Here is a 21,520-nt window from a genome sequence, read left to right on the forward strand (position 1 = left end):
GCTCGTGGTGGCATCAGATTGGGTCATCGGGGAGACCAGTGTTGCAGTGCGAGGTGAAGGCGGTGCTCATCGCGGTGATGGCAGGTCACAGTGCACCCAGCGCTGTCGTCGTTGCTGAAGTGCTTTCCTCGACTCACAAATGGGAGTCCATGGTGCCGGCATCGGTAGGTCAAGGCTGTGGTGCGGGATGAGGGCAGTGCATCATGTAACTTTACAAGCGGTGCCCTCGAACCATGGTGCAAGCAGCGGTGTTGATTTCGGCGTGGAGCAGGGGAGGCCAAGGCGTCGTTGTGAAGTGATGGGGTGTGAAGTGCAGAGTGCCCACAGGTCATGGTGCGAGCAACGGCTTGGTGGCGGCGTCGTTGGTGAGAAAAGGGTCGTGGGGCGGCATTGCAGTGGTGCTCTCTGCGGTGCCCTGGCTTTGGCGTGAAGCACGGCGGTGCAGAGTGCGGTGCCCACAGGTTGCGGTGCGAGCCGCAGCTTGGTGGTGGCATCAGCAGGCATTTTCGGTGAGACCAGGGTCGTGGTGCGGCGTTGTGGCGGTGCCCTCTGCAGTGCCTTCAGGACACAAAGTCGGCAGCGGCGTCATAGATGTTATCAAGTTGCTCTTCTTCTGTTGCAGCACAAACACACAGTCCCCAGTAATGAGGGCAGAAGAGCTTGAAGTCTTTGCAGTTCCTGAGACTTCTTGAACAGGGGGCAAGCTCTACCTCAAGCCCTTGGAGAAACTCAAATATCTAGATTGCAGAATGTTCAGTCTAGTCCTTTCACTGCCCAAGACAGAAGCAGCCACTGTAGGCCAACACAGCAAAGCACATAGCAAAGTGGTAGTCCCTCCTTAGAGCTTCTCGAGCACTTCTTCTTGATAGTCTTCCTGATCCAAAAGAGTTATAAAGCTGAGGGGTCTGGGCCCCAGTGTTTATATCCAAAAATCCTTTGATCCTCTGGGCAGAGGGTGTCTGTGCCCAGCCAGAACCAGTTATGCCTTCTCTGTTGTGATTTCCCGGCAGGGGGTGGAGACGTCGTTGTCAGAGGCAGATCAGGCCCTTTGAGGTGCCTCTTCCCCCATCGCAGCCCCGGTCTATTAAGCCCTTTCCTGACCTACCTTGACTATCAGGGGCCACCCTTGCTTCCTTGCCATCTGTCATCCAAAACCCAGACAGGCAATTCACATTCCAGCAGAGGTACACAAAATGACTGAGCAAGAAAATTCCTACTTCCTAAAAGTGGTATTTTCAAACACAGATGTAAATATAACCTTTACTAAAAGATGGATCATTAGATTCTGAGTTCAGACATACTAAATTGTATTTTCCCACCTAGTTCCCAGGGCCAGTTATGTTTAGAAGATGTTATATACAAACTTCCCATTCCGTCCTATGGGGAACTGGTAGCCTTGCAATAGTGAAAAACAAAATGGGCTGTAGTTCACTATTAGGACATGCCACACACACCAGGGCATGTCCTACCTTTCACATACACTGTACCCTGCCCACAGGGGTACTTTGGGCCTACCTTAAGGGTGCCTGACAGGTAAGAAAAGGGAAGGTTAGGGACTGGTCAGTGTGTGCACGGTCCACGTCGACCTGGCAGTTACAAACTGCGTGCAAACTCTGCAATGGCAGGTCTAGGGTACTATTTCCAGGCTACTCAAGTGGGTGGCACAATCCGTGCTGCTGGCCCACGCATAGCATTTGATTCCAAGGCCCTGGCACACTCAGTGCACTTTACTAAGGGCTGAGAAGAAAATCAATCAGCCAATCAGGGAAACACCAATCCATAACATACTTTACACAGAAGCGCTTGCACTTTACCACTTATCAGCAGTGCAAACAGTGTGCAGAAACACTACGGCAGCAAAAACAGTGTAAAAACCGGGAGGGTAGAAAACTAAAACTCAGGGGAAACACAACAAAAGATGCCAAGTCTAACAGTATTTTCTTTATTTATTCATTTTTAATTAGTTTTCTTGAATCTCATAATAAATAGCTGGTAAAGAATGTTTCAAGGTGACCAGAAATGAGTTATATATCAAATTTATTTAGATGAATGTGTCATCCCAACTCCAGATTTCATCACACTTATTTAAGACACATGTATGCTTTTCATAAACGCTTTGCAAAGCATAAATTACGCTATTTTTCTTGAATCACAATTGAAAATCTTGAGGTTCTTTAGTCTTCCAATAGGTAGTTATTTATGATCTTCCTATCAGCATTGCCAGGACTCACCATTGATAGGTGCCCTTTGATATATTCCCGAATTGGCTTGAGCTACCCATTAGTATGGAAATACCATCTGGTCTTACCTTAATTTCAAGACAATTCATTACGAAAGGTAGAACATTTGTTTCAAAACTCTCATAACAAAGCACAAAACCAGTTCATAGGCAACCAGTTTACATAAGCCTCACATCTAGGGCAGTGGTCCATTATGTTCTGATTATATTTGTGTAAAATTGCAGGGATATAATGAACCAACCTCAGAGTTGCATCCTTGAGAAATTTGGGCTAGGTATTGTGTTTAAGATATCGCACCTCATTTGAATTGTAGAATTAATTAACAGCTTTTTTTAGCTTCCTCATATAGTAAACCCAAGACCAATCAGCTAAATGTATGTTACATGCTTTAAAAATATAGACAACTACAGATTTAGAATTTTCAATCTCCTGCAATAAACAGTCAGTCAGTTTTCTGTGGACCTGATGATAAGAAAATTGGAACCCTCTTATATTTTAACCTATTTTGTTTTTCACATTGTCCTTAGTAATACGTCTGTCATTTATAAACCAATCCCCAATTTTTCCAATTTTAATACCTCCCAAGAAGTATGTTCCTTGGTAAAAGCTCCTTACAGACTACCCTTAATGATGTTAAAGTCAATACAATTGGTGTTAAATATTGTAAGAATCGCTGCTAGCATGAGCTGAAAGCTATTTTGTACCTGGCAGCCATTTTAGTTAGCCACGTGCTCGCCATGTGTTTTCTTCCTCTTTCAGATCCTTACACATGCTCAGAAAAGCCTAGCTGATAGAATGCACCTGCTCCTAGTATGGAACTGTCAGGCTATTCTTGCTGATGTAAGAAGAAATGTCTCTCCTCCCACTTTGTTGAGCAAGCAAATATTGTATAACCATATTAGTCAATTTGCATGCTGGTATGTGCCAGGACCTCCCCTTTCTTTTATGCTGACTAATGTAACCTACGCATATATAAGGCGCCTGTTCTCCTTAGAATGCCTCCTACAGTTGCCTGAGGGTACCGTATGACGCAGTCTCCCTCATCTGAGGTTAATAAATGCATTATTTTTATATTACAGCTTCTGGGCCAATCTCTTCTTTATTGGTTTAAAGGACCAGGTGTATCAGTGAACCTCTTTGGACGTTTATATTTCTTCAAATGGCGCCCGACGTGGACCTCATCAGAGAAATGGCCATCCAAGGGTGTGGTCTTGACAGGAGACAGGAATCTACTGAGGAGGTCAGGACAGGAATCTACTAAGGAGATACCCTGCGCGCGGAGATTCCCTGTCTCTGCAGCCCAGTATATTTCTGGTCTTACTGATTTGATCCTCCAAATGTTTACCGCTCCTGACTGAGAACCTTTTTGGCGTGAGTATTCTAAAATGACCGTTAGATCATTCAAAACTTGGCAGTGAGAGGTTGGAGATTTGTGCTTGGAAAGGTCGTTGACATGTGATTTGTTTTGGATTAGGATAAAGATTTTGGAAACTAGGAAATATATGAATTGCAATTTGTGTAGGCAGATAATAAGGAGACTTTTTTCTAACATTTGAATAATTTGTAATGGCACATATTATGTTAAGTGCCACTGCTGTATAATATTGTATATGCTGCAATATTTTTTGGCATGCCTGTTGAAAGCGCACTTCGAAGAATGTGTTGCTTTCTTGGAGGTACCATAATGGAATTAGAACGGAATCAGCTGGCTACCCTAGAGGGGATACCTAAATAGGTTTAGGCATAAAAAAAGTATTTCTTCCTTGGTGACTAAGTATCCATGGAATGAAAATATGTACATAAAAAGGATCTTGATTTGTGCACTTTAACTTTTATAAGTAGTGATATGCAGAGCGCTTTTTCAGTGTTCTGCCAGCCAAAACTAGCAAATTTGGTGTATTTTAGCTTCTTGAACATGGAACCGTCTTTGGGCTGTTTTTGGTGCAGTTAGTTGAACTACTTTTGAGAAGCTTTTCTTGTACATATGACTTACATTTAATATTTACAAATGGCTTGGTTTAAGTACAGTCTGTGGGCTGTCTTTTGTTGAAATTAGTTTTATTTATTTATAGGTTTACTTACCTGTTATAGTCCGTAATCCATACATTACAACCCCCCCACCCTGTCATCCCCCTCCCTACGTCACTGCCCTGCAGTTACTCCTACTACTACCGGCCGTGCCTGCACCTGGCTCTCTCTTTGCAAAATGTGCTCCTCCCCTGAGCCTCCAGCTATTTCAGCCCTGTGAGCGCAGAGTGCAGTGGTTTGCATTTGATCCCACTGCTATGTCTCCTTGCTCTGTGCGAATCTTGAGCTATATTCCAGGCTTGCTCTTTTAATTGTTGTTTGATTATATGTTCCTGTACTGATTAGTTGTTTTTCTCTGTTGCCTGTCTCTTGTTTATCCACTTTGTTTTCCTTGACTCATGTTCTGACTGTTCTGACTGCACACATCCAGACCTGTTTTGAATATGCAGATTCCTTCTCCTGTATTCCTGTGTTTCTGTGCCGGCTGCGTATTCCTGTCCTGACTTAGTTAGTGTGCACCTTTCCAGTATGCTCACTTTTGGGAATTCCAGTCTTTTTTCTAATCCTTATCCAAGAGCAGATATTTCCATAGCTCATTTCCTGTTTTTGTATTTCTTCTAGTGTTCTCATTTGTCTCCTTGTGTGTTTGTATTATATTCCGATTTTCATTGGTTCAATGGTTCCAGTTAGGTGTCAAGGTTTGTGCCTTTTACACAGAGAACCACACAGCACTCCTTATACATAGGAGCTGCTGGATGTCTCTGTGAACTCAGTGAGATTAATCTGCTGCTTGCCTTTTTGAAAGTTCTTTTTCACCTCACAGAGTGATCACTTCCATGGAGCTGATAACCTATAATTTATGATAGTTTGTCTATCATTTCCCTGTTTTGTTGTACTTGTGTTATCTTTATAGTTTACCCTGCAGACTTCCAGTTCCATATTCACTGTTTGTTCCAACCTTCTTCAGTCCTGTTTCCCTCCAAGCATTCAAGTACTTTTGTGTTTATACTTAATATCTTCTCTAGAAATCCTTTGCCCCTGCAAAGAGCAAGTCTATCATGATGTCCTGTCCTGAAATAAACTAAAATCTTGGTGCAAGCCCAAATCTGTCAAAATATTCCATAATTTACAGAGGTTTACTCTATTAAAGGCACTATTGAGGTCAATGAACGAGTGATCTAATGTCCACTGCTAGCTATCATATAATTGCTGATGAACAGGTATAAGTTACAACACTGCTTTTGGGCAACAAGCCCTACTCTGAAACCATATCGAGCAGGGGAAATCACCTTAACATGCTCATCCCAGTTCTTAATCCTACTAAGAGCTATATGCCCAACAATCTTGATTATTGAGTCTAATAATGAAATTGGCCTGAAGCATTCAGGAGCTTTAGTTCTTAGTATTCTGGACCTAATCGCCTGCTAACATTCTGATCTCAGCAGTGATATTAATTATCTGTCCCGTGGGAAGAGTTTAAGGGCCTAGCACAACCATTATTTGGCTTCCCTACATTGCCTATTAAAACAAACCCTACAGGTGATATTAGCGGACGTAACAAGACAGTGGATTACATCTTTTATTTGATGATTCAATGTAACAAAGGCATCAATAATCAAGACTCTGGTTTGGTACACTGTTAAAAAATAATTATTAATCAGTTCTAAATTAGTTTTAATAACTGTGACCAGCAGCACAAGGATATTGGTGTCACACCATTCAACCCTAAGTCCTCCATAGGCTGTGGTCAAATCCACTATTCCCTTCTCTAAGGGGTGGGGGAGGGTGGTTGGCTTTGACATTAAGGCTAAGATTAAGTTAAATTGGATTTTGTTTATTTTAGGAAATTTATGTTATAGCCACTGATTGCACAAATACTCTTATGGTGGGTGAGGTAAAAATATAATCAATAATTGTTCCCCGGCCCCATCTGATTAAGGTAGGGAACTGATCTTTAATATTGCCCATCATCTCTAGTATGTTACAAAGGGCACTTTTTATCAAATGCTTGTATAATTTTTCACCCCATGTTCTATATTATAGGGGAGGGGAATCATATGACCAGTTTGAAAAGGCTGAAGCAATGTAGAATTAAAGCCTAATTTAGCATTAAACTCTTCCTCAATGATGGCATTAAACACTTAAGTACACAGAGAGATCTGTCCTATTTTTTAGAATAACACTGGTGGGCTGGGATGAAGCCATTTTGTCTTGTTGTATCAGACCAGTGATCACTGAAACTATTCATGAAGCTATCAATTATGTTAATATTTATAAAGTGTATTAAAAGCAATATACAGCTATGGAAGCTGATGCCAACCAAACCTTTTTTTCCCTTGAGAACACAAATTAAGATGGCAAGTTTTATCCTGAGTGGATATGATTGAATAGCTTAGTTATTAATGGGTGCTCTCGCTTCTTCAATTGAAATTTGATTCTGCGAATCTGCTCGTTTGTGAACTTAAAAAAGGTAGATACATGTGGCATTCAATTATTTTGCTCAGATGGGAATATAACTTCTTGGGCCTCAGTTGGTGAAAGAGTTGAAATTACTGGTTAATTCAAGTATCCCAGAATCTATTCATTTGATCTTTATACATTCTTTTAAAATAATTAAAACAAAATATTAATCTTTATTATCTTCGTAATATTATTAGTAAAGGGCATTGCACTGGGTCTATTTGTTTTAAATATAGCATTGGTGGTAGTAGTACCAATTTTTTAAAAGGGCGATAAGGGTGACCCTTGCTGCTACTGGCCAATATCCTTATTGGATGCCTCATGTAAACTAATGGGTAGAGTGATATTGGCACGCCTTGAAGTTTGGGCAGAATCCGCAGGCAGCATAGTGGACTCACAGTACGGGTTCAGGAAGGGTAAGGGAACTACTGAGCAGTGTCTCAATCTGGCATTAATTATGGGCAAGTACATGGGGGCCAAGCATAGTTGTATTCACTTGGCCTTCATGGACTTGTCCAGTGCATTTGATACTGTACGTAGGGGTAAGTTGTGGCAAATGATGGAAAATCTGGGGTTTGAAGAATCACTAGTGACCCTGCTTCGTAGATTCCACGCTGCCCCCTCAGTAAAAATTAGATATGGTCCAGGAGGTGAGAAGACAAATTTAATCCCATCCACCGAAGGTGTTCGCAAGGGTTGTATTCTGGCTCCATTATTATTCCTGGTGTACACCAACGGTTTAGAAAATGTTCTGCTTAATAGCTTAATAGCGGAGCCGACTTCCCCCAAGCAAATGGTAAAAGGATACCGATGTTGTCCTATGCAGACTACACGGTCCTAATGACCCTCACTTCTAATGGCATGCAGATTACCTTAGCTGCCTTTAAGGCCTTTATGGGTAGTCTAGACCTCAAGGTCAATTTTGCTAAATCGTTTGCTATGACCTGCGGCCCGAAAGGTGTTAAATCTCGTAGGTACATGGTAAGGGATTCAATTATTGCAAAAGTTGACAATTTTAATTATCTTGGCAATCTTTTTAATAAAAAATTGAACTGGGACCCTTTAATATCAGTCAGGGTACAAAATGTTACACAATCGGTCGAGGCTCTGTTTCGCTTTGCGAGCAAATTGGGGCAAGAACCGATTAGAGAACTAATAACTTTATATAAAGCTAAATGTCTCTCTGCCGCGTATACGGGCAGGTGTATGGGGGACTCAGAAATGTGATAAAATACAAGTCATGGAAAATAAATTTTTTAAACGATTGTTATCTGTCCCACCAGGTACCTCTAATAACTTCTGTCATGGGGAGGTGGGTATTGCTTTTGTGAGTGACATTATTCATTTGTCGCCTTTGTTGTTATGTTTTAAAGTTTGGCAGTCAGAAGAGTTAACATTAACGAAGGAAATCTTGCATGACTGCCGTGATCACTCCATAAATATTCTGTGGCTTCGATATGTCAGGGACACTTTTAATATAATCGGGTTAGGGCAAATGTTTGACAGTCCAGTTATGGCTGGTAATGATTATAAGTTAATTATCCTAAAATCTTATTCTTCCAGCCGAGGCTCTTTGAGAAGTGGTGAGAACGTAGTATATAGGAAGGACGAGCTGCACCAGCAGTTTTACTTGTCATATATCTCCCACACTCAATGGCGCTTTTTCTTGACAAGGTTTCGATTAAATTCTTTACATTATCTTTTTGCTTTCCCAAAACAAGAGGGGTGGTGTGAGAGGCTACCCCCTTGTCCTTGTAATAATAGGGTCTCACAAATGACTTTGCATCTTTTTCTTTTTTGTGCACTGTACAAGGATGCAAGAAACAGGTTTATCAAGCCTGTCTTGTTAAGCCTTGGATCTCGCTACTACAAAGAAGGCTATGAGCACATTTTGTCCTTGTCAACTCCAGAAATTTGTAGTGCTGTGCTTAGCTTTATCCGAGTGTCTCTTGACATCAGAAACAAATATGAATCCCCATAAAAATGATAACTGTTTAGTTAAAAATATGGTGTGGACTTAAAACTGTAATGCACTTTATGAAAAGGTTTACAGATGTGCCATGACTATGAACTTCTTGCCAATTTTAAATTGTAAAATGAATTGTGGAGTTTTAATTAATTATGTATTTTTGTATAATTAAGTGAAGTTTGAATCTGTGTATACTTTTGTGATTCCTTTGTTGAATCGAGTAAAGTTATTCGAACGAATGATATAGCATTACATATAATCAATGTATAGCTTTTATTCACCTTTACAGTAGCTTCCCATACTCTAATTCTTCATAAACCTTTTGGCCTATTGAACAGGAATTAACTACTTCTTTCTAAAATGCATTTAATTTAAACATATTCATTGAGGCTGTCCATTTATGATTGTTCTATCTGTTATCTTGCAGACTGAGGTGTAATTCAGCATTTATATTGAGTTCTGTAAAAATATTAACTAGCTTCTATATTTTTTGTTTAATTGTACTCGGTACGCAATTATTTCACCGCTTAAAGTGACTTTGTAAGCTTTCATCATGTTTTCCATTGAAACATAACCAATAAGAATAATTTTGTTTGTATTGATTGTTATTAACAGAAAGATCATTTGTTCAAAAGCATTTGTAGGTCTTTCTCACGAGGCAACTGATATGCTCAAATGATTACAGGGTGGTCTGGCAAACAATTAGGAAAACATTTAACAGAGAAAGTTTGCAAAGTATTGGCGGTTTCAAAATAGTCTAAGCAGGAAGGTGACTGAAAACACTTGGGAAAAATAAGTACATCGATTGGCAGAATTATTCAAAACTCTCCATGGATCAATAATCGACATGTACTTTTTTAGTGTGTCTGTAGCTCTGGCAAGTCTTGGTTTATTCTGAAAAATATTTTGTCTTGAGGAATCTAAATGGTGTGTGTTGGAAAAAATATAAGTATTCACTCATAACAAAAAATTAGGTAATTCTGTCAAGCAAGCAATTCAAACACATATTTATTGTTGGAACCTCTGATGCGACTGCTATCCATCTGACAGCATCATCTTAGACAACTTCAGTTATAATTTCTGTAAGTGTGTTAGATTTTAGAACTGCAACCGCACTGTGTGCCATCATGGCACCCTTCTCCTACCTGGCGGCCAAGACATGGAACTCCCTCCCCATCCACCTTCGGCTGACCCAGGACCACCTCGCCTTCAGGAGACAACTCAAGACCTGGCTGTTCGAGCAGTAGCGGCCCCCTTCCCCCAAGTGCCTTGAGACCCTTCTAGGTGAGTAGCGCGCTATACAAGTATTATGATTGATTGATTGATTGATATGGCCAAAGAGGGCACATCCTGATGAAATGGTGACCAGATATGTTCCCTTTCTAGTTATTTTTAATATGTGATTTCAATAACAGCATGAATAAAGGAGTCTGGCAAACCAGCATTGCTAATTTAGTTTTTTTATGTTGTTTGGGCCATTTATATTTGTAGAGATAAGGTTCAGCTTGGTCATAAATAGCATTCATTTTTTTCAAATAGTGCTTTAAGCCCTATTTTAAACTGTACAACGTACTCCCATTCACCAAACCTTTTTTCTTTAATACTACCCCCATTCGCTTGGCAACTACCCCTACAATGCCCTCCATGTCCCCATCTTTCTCCCTTTACCCATCCCCTCCCCACTTGCATCACCCTCGGCTAAATCCAATGAGAAAACCCTCTCTTACAGGACATAGTGATCTGTAAGGCACCTTGTATAAAAGAGACAATCAGCACCCCCCCCCCCCACTTACACAAGCCCACTCATTCTATAAAAAAAAATACTTATTTGCTATTAACATCATGAATGATTTTATCATTATGTCATGTCAAATTAATTTTGTTCTGGTCATACCAAATAGAACATAACAGTTTATAAAACAGTACATCATACAATAAAACATAGCAATGTAAAACTACGCCCCCAATGAAACTCATGTTACACAGGATAAAATTCCATGGAGTGAGTTTCAAGTACAATTGTACATAGTTAAACATCTGTCATACACTGATGATAATACATCTGATTAACAATATTTCTACCCAAAAAGCTGTAAAACGAGGCCAAGACTTTGTTTAAAAAGGGGAAAGAAAATGTATCAAAGATAACAAAACACTAAATATTGTTCTTATTAACCGGGCAGCCCATACCATTTCCTTGTCTTCATCATCAGTCTCAGGAAAGAATATACAATAAAAGCAATCTCCCCAAATCACACATGAAAGAGACATAGCACAAGGCTTCTTTGCAGCAGCACAGGTAGTCCCTAATTAAAAGAGGTTTCAGAATCATAGCTTCTTGAGGAGCATAACAAGTACAGAAGAACATAAGATGTAAAGTGCTTTGAACTGAAACCTGATGACATGGGAGGGGCACTAGACTACGCGATCAGTATTTAGGAAAGGTAACAAGTCTGTGAAATATGTTGAGGCAAAACCTAAGGAGAATAAAGTGCATATAGTGCTGTGTATCAAATGTTAAAAAAAGATTGCATATACATAGAGGGATTAAGGTGCAGGTATTGAATAACAGAAAGAAGTCCATACACTCTGACCCCTCAGTGTCTTCTTGGGTATGGTTGGCATGGATAAGAGGGGTTCTTCAAAATGAACCCATCAGCCCAAGCTCAGTCAGGGAATATCTAGGGATCGCGAGAGAGGCAAACAATCCTTATTTGTCGATCTAATAGCCTCATTCACCCAAATCCTCTGCCACAATAGCAATGGGTGACTCCTTAGAATATTCTCAAGCTGCATAAACCCTAGTTACCTATGTGAAATAAATGAGAAGGTGGACAGTGGTAAGCCCAGAGGACCTCATATGAATTTGTTTTCAGTAGTCTGTAGTGGCGTTAACACCTGAATGCCCCATACCCCTGTGCCATAAGTGGCCAACCTCCACATTTATGTCAATAAATGGCCAACATGTGGGTGAGTGATCTGTTGCCCAATTTATCCGTAAGGGAAAAAACTGCATTACAATTTCTTGCAAGCTGTATATTTCTATTTTCTATCTGCAGAGACCAGGACCCCCTGTTAGTTGAATGTTACCCCAAGGTAGTTAAAATTAGCCACCACTTTGAAAGGGATGCCTGGAGCTCAAAAACTGGCCTCTTTCCTGACCTTTGTCCACAGGACATTACAAAAGAGTTGCTGATATTAATTTTCATATTCAGCCCCACAATGAAAGAGGCAAAGGTGTTCAGGAGGCTCTGCAGAGATACAGGTGTTCGAACTATAATGACAGCATCATCTGCATATGATAAGGCTGGTATAGGACGGCTGCCAATCTGGAGCATGTTCTCGCACCTCAAAACTAAGTCCTTCTCTACATGGTTTATATATAGGGAAAATAAAAATGGTGCAAGGGCATATTCCTATCTCATGCCTCTGTCCTCCATCAATAATTCAGAGGACTCCAGCCCGGACCTAACAGCAGCACTAGAATCTCAGTACACTTCCCTGATTGTATTAATGATTGTTCTGTCTATGCCCATGCCTTCCATGATGCCTCACAGTTTTGAATGGGATTGTCAGACCCTCTTGTCTTCGCAGAAGCAGAACAGCCATTGATCCCTATGCCCTCCCACCGGTCCCGCTGCGCCTCTTAGAGAGCCAAGTCACCAATAGGGGGGAAAAGGGGAATGGGAAAGAGAAGAGACACTCCATTAATGTTTTATGTTAAGGTTCCTAACTGCTCAAAGGGTGCTTAATACACAGAAGGGGAGAAAACATAAATACAACAACCAATAGCCTACTTTATGCAATTCTTAATGTGCTCTAAGGTTAGGTTATCTCCCTACCATCGGTTACCGGAGAGTTAGCCTCGCTTCTATATTATGATGTGGATGCAATGGTGCTCAATCGGGGATAGTGTTTGTTATCTGCAATAGAGAGAAGATATTATGAATTGAACTCAAATAACCTTTCCTTAAACTTGAATGCACACTTTCCTAATTGTACCTTCTATCTCCAATTGTATTATGGTAGCTTGATATTCAAATATAGTCTTGATAAGCTGATTGTCTTTCCTTGGTTGATTCAAGTCTTTCGCCAGTGCAAATGTCCTTTAAACTGATGCACGCAAAAAAGGTCCAGGAAGGAAAAAGAGGGAGGAAAGGTAAAGAATAAGCACAAGAGAGGGAACAGCAAAACTACTTAGGTCATAAGCGCTCTGCTAACTGGCATAATATACAGTGTTACTTTCTTGGAAAAGTCTTACTTGAATACGGAGTTGATGAAACGACAAACTCTCTACTGAGTACTCTTACTTGACGAAGGTACGCTGGTATTTTGACTTTTTAGCAACATAAAGTGTGGGCTTGCAACTTCCAACCTTTCAGAGCTGGTCCGAAGAACCCTGGAACTTCAAATGAGTCACCTGAAAGAACTATGTCTCAGAGGGCTAAAGAGATTCTAGAACCCTCTCGGAATGTGGCACGATAATTCACCACTGACAGCGGTATTCTCCTTTACCGCAACTCGAACTTCTCTGTGAAAACTGTTTTTCTCCCGCTCTACATAAGCTGCGGAGAAATGGTGCGTTCTCTAACAAATCTCAATTGAAGTGTGCAGCAGTAATCACGCACATTTCCCTTGACCACTAGACTACTCAGGTGTTTCTAAATGTGAAGGATAACCACTACAAATGTGGTGGTCATCTTGTAGTGTCCAATTGCTTATTCTATGTCATACCACCAATTAACCAAACTGGGTTTGACAATTACTCTTGTTCTTTTTAGGGTACTGCATGGATGCTGATTCATTACTGGGGCAATTGTGAATTTCCTGACAGGGATACACGATCTAACGCACTTGACAAGCCGACCAAACCCAGGTACAATGCACCACATATGGCCATTGTATATTTCCTCAGGAAAAGACACAGGGTAAGACACTGGACTTCTTTCCCCATCCCTCTCAATAAAATGCCGCTCTCCTCTGCCCAATTTTCCAGGCAGGGTAACAGGATTTAGCCCAGTACCTTCACAGTGGAGTCTAGGAGAGAAATGGGGCAATAGCAGCTAGGGTCCTCCCAATTACCCTTATTAAATATCTGGACAATATGAGAGGTAGATCAGGAAAATAGCTTGGTGGATAAGCTCACTGCTCCATGAACATTGGCAAGGAGAGGGGTACGTAATTCCAAAGGGACCTCACCCAGGCTAGGAGCTGTATAGGCTAGACTGGCCTTAATGGCCATGGTCACCTCTTTTAAAAAGGGGCAATACTTTGGGGGGAAGCACCCCTCTGGATGAGTAGGTTAGGTGCCAACATTGCCAGATTCACTGGAATAAACGTCCCCAAAGAAAATGCCTAGTCATGACCAGTTATAGCAGAGTCATTCATGGGACCATCATTATCTTTAAGAAAAGGCTGCTTGCTAATTGACCAAAAGGCCTTGTGATCATTCCTAGACAATACTTCCTGGGGCACCTCCTAAGCTTGTAATCTGGGAATTTCTTTCTGGGCAGTGATCACTTTCTTATATAACTTTCTGCAACGTACAACCTTGTCAGCAGACCTGGGGTGGGTATGAATTGCGACCATCAACTCTTTATGATACTTTGAACATGATGCATTAAACCAACCCTTTGCCTTCCCAGAGCCCATGTGCAATACCTTGATTAGTGCATTTGAGACTGCTTCTGAGAGGTTAGAAAATACATGTTTAATGCTATTTGCGGCAGTTGTCCAGCCAGGCACGGTTGTCTTTCTCTAACTGGGATGTAAACATTTTGGGATTGACAAACTTCCATTTGATAAGGGTGCCTTTACTTTTATTAGCAGTGATGCCAGTGATTCTCCTAGAGATAATAACTCTGGCCCGCCAGTCACTAATCTCAATGGCAGTGCTTTGGGGAAGATGATCACTAATGGCAAGGTTGTGTTTAGACTGTTCTGCAACCCTAGCGACTAGAGTAGAGGACAGTAAAATCAAGTCAATTCCTGAGCCAACCTCTTTACCCATATTGGTCAGGGGAAATTAATCCTGCGTTTACGCCATGCTCATTATGACTTAATTTGCAGTTCTTTAAGAAAAACATGAGCTAAAGCAATATCAGAGAATTTTCTGACTTTTCCATTTGCTAAAACCTTAAATTTTGGAAAAAGGAGCAAGAAAGCTTGAGCAACAATTGTTTAAACATATGAATCATTTGTTTATTTGTAGTAAGACATATCGTTTGTGCTCTGATCTTGATTTGGTGGTGTGTGACTTTCCTTCAGTTAAAGGGTATACTCCCCTCTGCACATTGGTGAAACAGTAATCCCGTTGAAAATGACTATCTATTGTAGGGCCAGGATGACAAATATACAGGCTGAAAACCCAAATTTAAACAATGTGGTTTAATAGTACTTTCATGTCCCTAAGGATTAAAACAGTGTTTCGCTTTTAAGGGACACCTACTTCTCTTTGCTCCCAAACACCACTGTCCTACCTTGGATGTTCCAATGCATCTGCTCAGCTCCAAGATTGATCCCTGAGGGTACCGCAAGGCTGTCTCTGAGCTGGGAATGATAGCGGGGAGCTGGTGTCCTGTGTAGGCATTGCAGGCCTAATTTGTGAAAAGTATTGCATTGCTGGACAAAATTAGTGATGCAACCCTTTTCAGTGCACCCTCCTTGCGACACCATGGATGCGCCATATTTAAACTACGGCCCTCCATGTTACAAGGAGTGAATATATACATCAGGAATCCTGACGTATCTGTTGGCGCAGTTATGACACATTGTTGCAGTGTGTCACAAAACAGATGCAACTCCAGCAATGTGTCGTTACACATGGGTGAGTCCCATGCAAAAGGGCCTGCATCATTCGTTATGCCTGCTGTGCAGCAGGCGTAAGGATTTGATGCTGTCAAGTTGTAGGAGTGGTGGAGTGAAATCTTATAGATTTCACAGCGCCACTTCTACAAGCCTTTTTTTGCATGGGAACACCGACCCTGTATACATTATACCTAGGGCAGGTCTATTGTAGCGCAGGGATTTACAAAGTTACGCATCTGCCTAGATGCGTCACTTTGTAAATAGGGCGCCACAGTAGAATCATAAATAAGTGATCCAACGGCGGCGTAAGGCATCATAAATAATGCCCTGTATCTTTATACCTCTATCCCTCAGTACATCGGTTTTCTGGAACTGAGGATCTGCAGGCATGTAGAGTCACCTTATGTTTGTATTGCAGAAGAACCTTGTGCAGAAAGGATGAAATGCGCAATCCTTGGAAATTCTCCAATATGCTCCATGTGTGTTAGTGTAAACCTGCATTCAAAGTTTCAAACACCACAGTAAAGTGCTTGACCATGTACAGCTGTATACTAAACTGAATCATAATGCCCCTTAGACATTGTTCTTCACTTGTCAGTTTAATTCGTGATTCTTAAACAAACATAGAATATTGATGAATCATAATTTATTTTCAAATCCATCCATATTTCATTTAAGTGCTTGTAACGTGCAAGTGGTGCCCAATGCATTTCAGGGGACTATTTTCATTACGGGACAATCATAGCTAAAGTGAAATGATCTACAAATACAATACCAACAGGTTGTTCAAAAAATGAATTTCACTAACCATGTCCAATGTATTTACCTGGGCATTGGGCTAGTAAGGGAGGATCAGAGCACAGGAGGCAGTCTCTGTGACAACTTTGAACACTGCCTTGGGCCAGCTCCACATCCAGAAGCAACAGGACAGATAAAAGAGTGAATTTATTACAAATTGTGTGTAGTGGAGGAGAAAGGGGTCAAGAAAGGTTGGACAAGAGACTACCTCTCTCTCTCCAGGGAGGAAAAGGTGAGAACTACCTCGGCTGGGATAGCTGTCTCTCCCTTGCTACTTTCCCCAATACAAGGTAGTGCAGGCTCTGATATACTTGTATGGTAACCTGTTCACACTTACCTCTGACATCCTTGCTTATGAACAGAGATGCAGTGGGTTGTGACAGAGGAGGTAAATCTCACCAACAAACTAAAAAGGACAAATTCACAATATTAGGGTCTAGTAGAAATGGAAACCCAAAGCTGGAAACGGATCCCAGAGGAGGACACTGATGATACAGAACCCTCCCTCAAAAATAATGCTGGCAATCTGTGAAGTTAAATACTCACTAGAGTCCAAAATAGAGTAATTACAATGAAAGTAAATCTCCTTAGAGAAGACAACTTTTAAATAAATGATAGAGTCTGAGGAAACATTATGGATTACATTAAAATCCTGAGACCTAGTGTAGACAGGCTCCAGAAAGAACGTGATATTGTCCAAGAGTGACTTGAGTACTATCAAAGATTCTCAAGAAACAGTATTCAGGTGGTGGAGTGCTCAAAGAGAGGAGGTACCAAGTGTTGAACTGTTCCTTGAAGACTTTATCCTTTACACATTTAAACCAAAGGGCATCCCTAAGTGTTTTTCAATTGAGTGGTCCACAAAGACGTGATTCCACCACCAAGGCCAGGAACCCATACACAAACGATAATTTGTTGAATATTTAATCATTGAGATAGAGATGCCATTTTCAAGGTTGCCAGGATGCAAGAGCACTTATAGTGTTAAAACACCAAAATAGAAATCTTTCCACGTTTCACTTTAAGGGTACAAAGGCAGTGACATAGCTGTGGCAAGGACAAGTGCATTGTGAGGTGAAACAAATAAAATATAAGTTTTGTACTAAGCTTAGTTACCATATATAACAGAAAAAAACATGGAACTTCTTGACAGGGGAAGAGACCTGGAAGTGGCTGAAGGGATGAACACTGATAAAGAGAATGGAGGCTACATTCAGGCAGGGAAACAAAAGGCTGACTCGAAGAGATAGACATTCCCCCATTCAGGATGGCGACGAGGGACAGGTTGATCGAGTGGGTTGCCCCATGGAGCATGCCTCTGAAGCAGGTGCACAATGGACTATGGCAGAAAAAAGAGAGAGTTTTCCCTACTTAATCCAGAAAGGACCGGGAAATATTGTAACCAAAAAAAAAAAAAAGAAATTCCTTTCTGTGTAGTACAACTTAAAGCATTAGTATCATTTGTAAACAGTGATATCTATTTAAATCAATTATATCCCCAACTCATCGTACATTGCATGTAAATCAAATCATAACATTAGATGTATCCAGATAATTTTTAATAAAAAAGTTTCATCAATGAACTTAATATAAACACTTTATCACACATAAAAATAACATTTTCCGGTTCTTCTAGAACAACAATATGCATATATTCATAAGTCACAATACATAATTCTTGATACATAAATAAACAATCATCAGTTAAAAAACAGTTTTACCCCGGTACGCCACCGGTACGCGACATACACGCCATAAACCCCATCGTCCGTGTCATCCCAGTCTTGTACGCCTACGACCTGGTGCACAGTAACCGACGACGGCGCATACAATTGAGCAACAATTGTTTAAACATATGAATCATTTGTTTATTTGTAGTAAGACATATTGTTTGTGCTCTGATCTTGATTTGGTGGTGTGTGACTTTCCTTCAGTTAAAGGGTATACTCCCCTCTGCACATTGGTGAAACAGTAATCCCGTTGAAAATGACTATCTATTGTAGGGCCAGGATGACAAATATACAGGCTGAAAACCCAAATTTAAACAATGTGGTTTAATAGTACTTTCATGTCCCTAAGGATTAAAACAGTGTTTCGCTTTTAAGGGACACCTACTTCTCTTTGCTCCCAAACACCACTGTCCTACCTTGGATGTTCCAATGCATCTGCTCAGCTCCAAGATTGATCCCTGAGGGTACCGCAAGGCTGTCTCTGAGCTGGGAATGATAGCGGGGAGCTGGTGTCCTGTGTAGGCATTGCAGGCCTAATTTGTGAAAAGTATTGCATTGCTGGACAAAATTAGTGATGCAACCCTTTTCAGTGCACCCTCCTTGCGACACCATGGATGCGCCATATTTAAACTACGGCCCTCCATGTTACAAGGAGTGAATATATACATCAGGAATCCTGACGTATCTGTTGGCGCAGTTATGACACATTGTTGCAGTGTGTCACAAAACAGATGCAACTCCAGCAATGTGTCGTTACACATGGGTGAGTCCCATGCAAAAGGGCCTGCATCATTCGTTATGCCTGCTGTGCAGCAGGCGTAAGGATTTGATGCTGTCAAGTTGTAGGAGTGGTGGAGTGAAATCTTATAGATTTCACAGCGCCACTTCTACAAGCCTTTTTTTGCATGGGAACACCGACCCTGTATACCTTATACCTAGTGCAGGTCTATTGTAGCGCAGGGATTTACAAAGTTACGCATCTGCCTAGATGCGTCACTTTGTAAATAGGGCGCCACAGTAGAATCATAAATAAGTGATCCAACGGCGGCATAAGGCATCATAAATAACGCCCTGTATCTTTATACCTCTATCCCTCAGTACATCGGTTTTCTGGAACTGAGGTTCTGCAGGCATGTAGAGTCACCTTATGTTTGTATTGCAGAAGAACCTTGTGCAGAAAGGATGAAATGCGCAATCCTTGGAAATTCCCCAATACGCTCCATGTGTGTTAGTGTAAACCTGCATTCAAAGTTTCAAACACCACAGTAAAGTGCTTGACCATGTACAGCTGTATACTAAACTGAATCATAATGCCCCTTAGACATTGTTCTTCACTTGTCAGTTTAATTCGTGATTCTTAAACAAACATAGAATATTGATGAATCATAATTTATTTTCAAATCCATCCATATTTCATTTAAGTGCTTGTAACGTGCAAGTGGTGCCCAATGCATTTCAGGGGACTATTTTCATTACGGGACAATCATAGCTAAAGTGAAATGATCTACAAATACAATACCAACAGGTTGTTCAAAAAATGAATTTCACTAACCATGTCCAATGTATTTACCTGGGCATTGGGCTAGTAAGGGAGGATCAGAGCACAGGAGGCAGTCTCTGTGACAACTTTGAACACTGCCTTGGGCCAGCTCCACATCCAGAAGCAACAGGACAGATAAAAGAGTGAATGGATTACAAATTGTGTGTAGTGGAGGAGAAAGGGGTCAAGAAAGGTTGGACAAGAGACTACCTCCCTCTCTCCAGGGAGGAAAAGGTGAGAACTACCTCGGCTGGGATAGCTGTCTCTCCCTTGCTACTTTCCCCAATACAAGGTAGTGCAGGCTCTGATATACTTGTATGGTAACCTGTTCACACTTACCTCTGACATCCTTGCTTATGAACAGAGATGCAGTGGGTTGTGACAGAGGAGGTAAATCTCACCAACAAACTAAAAAAGACAAATTCACAATATTAGGGTCTAGTAGAAAAGGAAACCCAAAGCTGGAAACGGATCCCAGAGGAGGACACTGATGATACAGAACCCTCCCTCAAAAATAATGCTGGCAATCCGTGAAGTTAAATACTCACTAGAGTCCAAAATAGAGTAATTACAATGAAAGTAAATCTCCTTAGAGAAGACAACTTTTAAATAAATGATAGAGTCTGAGGAAACATTATGGATTACATTAAAATCCTGAGACCTAGTGTAGACAGGCTCCAGAAAGAACGTGATATTGTCCAAGAGTGACTTGAGTACTACCAAAGATTCTCAAGAAACAGTATTCAGGTGGTGGAGTGCTCAAAGAGACGAGGTACCAAGTGTTGAACTGTTCCTTGAAGACTTTATCCTTTACACATTTAAACCAAAGGGCATCCCTAAGTGTTTTTCAATTGAGTGGTCCACAAAGACGTGATTCCACCACCAAGGCCAGGAACCCCTCCACAAACGATAATTTGTTGAATATTTAATCATTGAGATAGAGATGCCATTTTCAAGGTTGCCAGGATGCAAGAGCACTTATAGTATTAAAACACCAAAATAGAAATCTTTCCACGTTTCACTTTAAGGGTACAAAGGCAGTGACATAGCTGTGGCAAGGACAAGTGCATTGTGAGGTGAAAAAAATAAAATATATGTTTTGTACTAAGCTTAGTTACCATATATAACAGAAAAAAACATGGAACTTCTTGACAGGGGAGGAGACCTGGAAGTGGCTGAAGGGATGAACACTGATAAAGAGAATGGAGGCTACATTCAGGCAGGGAAACAAAAGGCTGACTCGAAGAGATAGACATTCCCCCATTCAGGATGGAGACGAGGGACAGGTTGATCGAGTGGGTTGCCCCATGGAGCATGCCTCTGAAGCAGGTGCACAATGGACTATGGCAGAAAAAAGAGAGAGTTTTCCCTACTTAACCCAGAAAGGACCGGGAAATATTGTAACCAAAAAAAAAAAAAAGAAATTCCTTTCTGTGTAGTACAACTTAAAGCATTAGTATCATTTGTAAACAGTGATATCTATTTAAATCAATTATATCCCCAACTCATCGTACATTGCATGTAAATCAAATCATAACATTAGATGTATCCAGATTATTTTTATTAAAAAAGTTTCATCAATGAACTTAATATAAACACTTTATCACACATAAAAATAAAATTTTCCGGTTCTTCTAGAACAACAATATGCATATATTCATAAGTCACAATACATAATTCTTGATACATAAATAAACAATCATCAGTTAAAAAACAGTTTTACCCCGGTACGCCACCGGTACGCGACATACACGCCATAAACCCCATCGTCCGTGTCATCCCAGTCTTGTACGCCTACGACCTGGTGCACAGTAACCGACGACGGCGCATACGGTGAGAACAACGTACCGCAACAACGGAAGTGTACTTGCACGGTGCGTCTAGCACCATTGCAATAGTAATACGATGGGCACACACGCCATGAATGTTGGGGTACGGTGCGTTTCAC

This window comes from Lissotriton vulgaris, chromosome 3_1, assembly GCF_964263255.1.
Source record: "Lissotriton vulgaris chromosome 3_1, aLisVul1.2, whole genome shotgun sequence".
NCBI lineage: Eukaryota > Metazoa > Chordata > Amphibia > Caudata > Salamandridae > Lissotriton > Lissotriton vulgaris.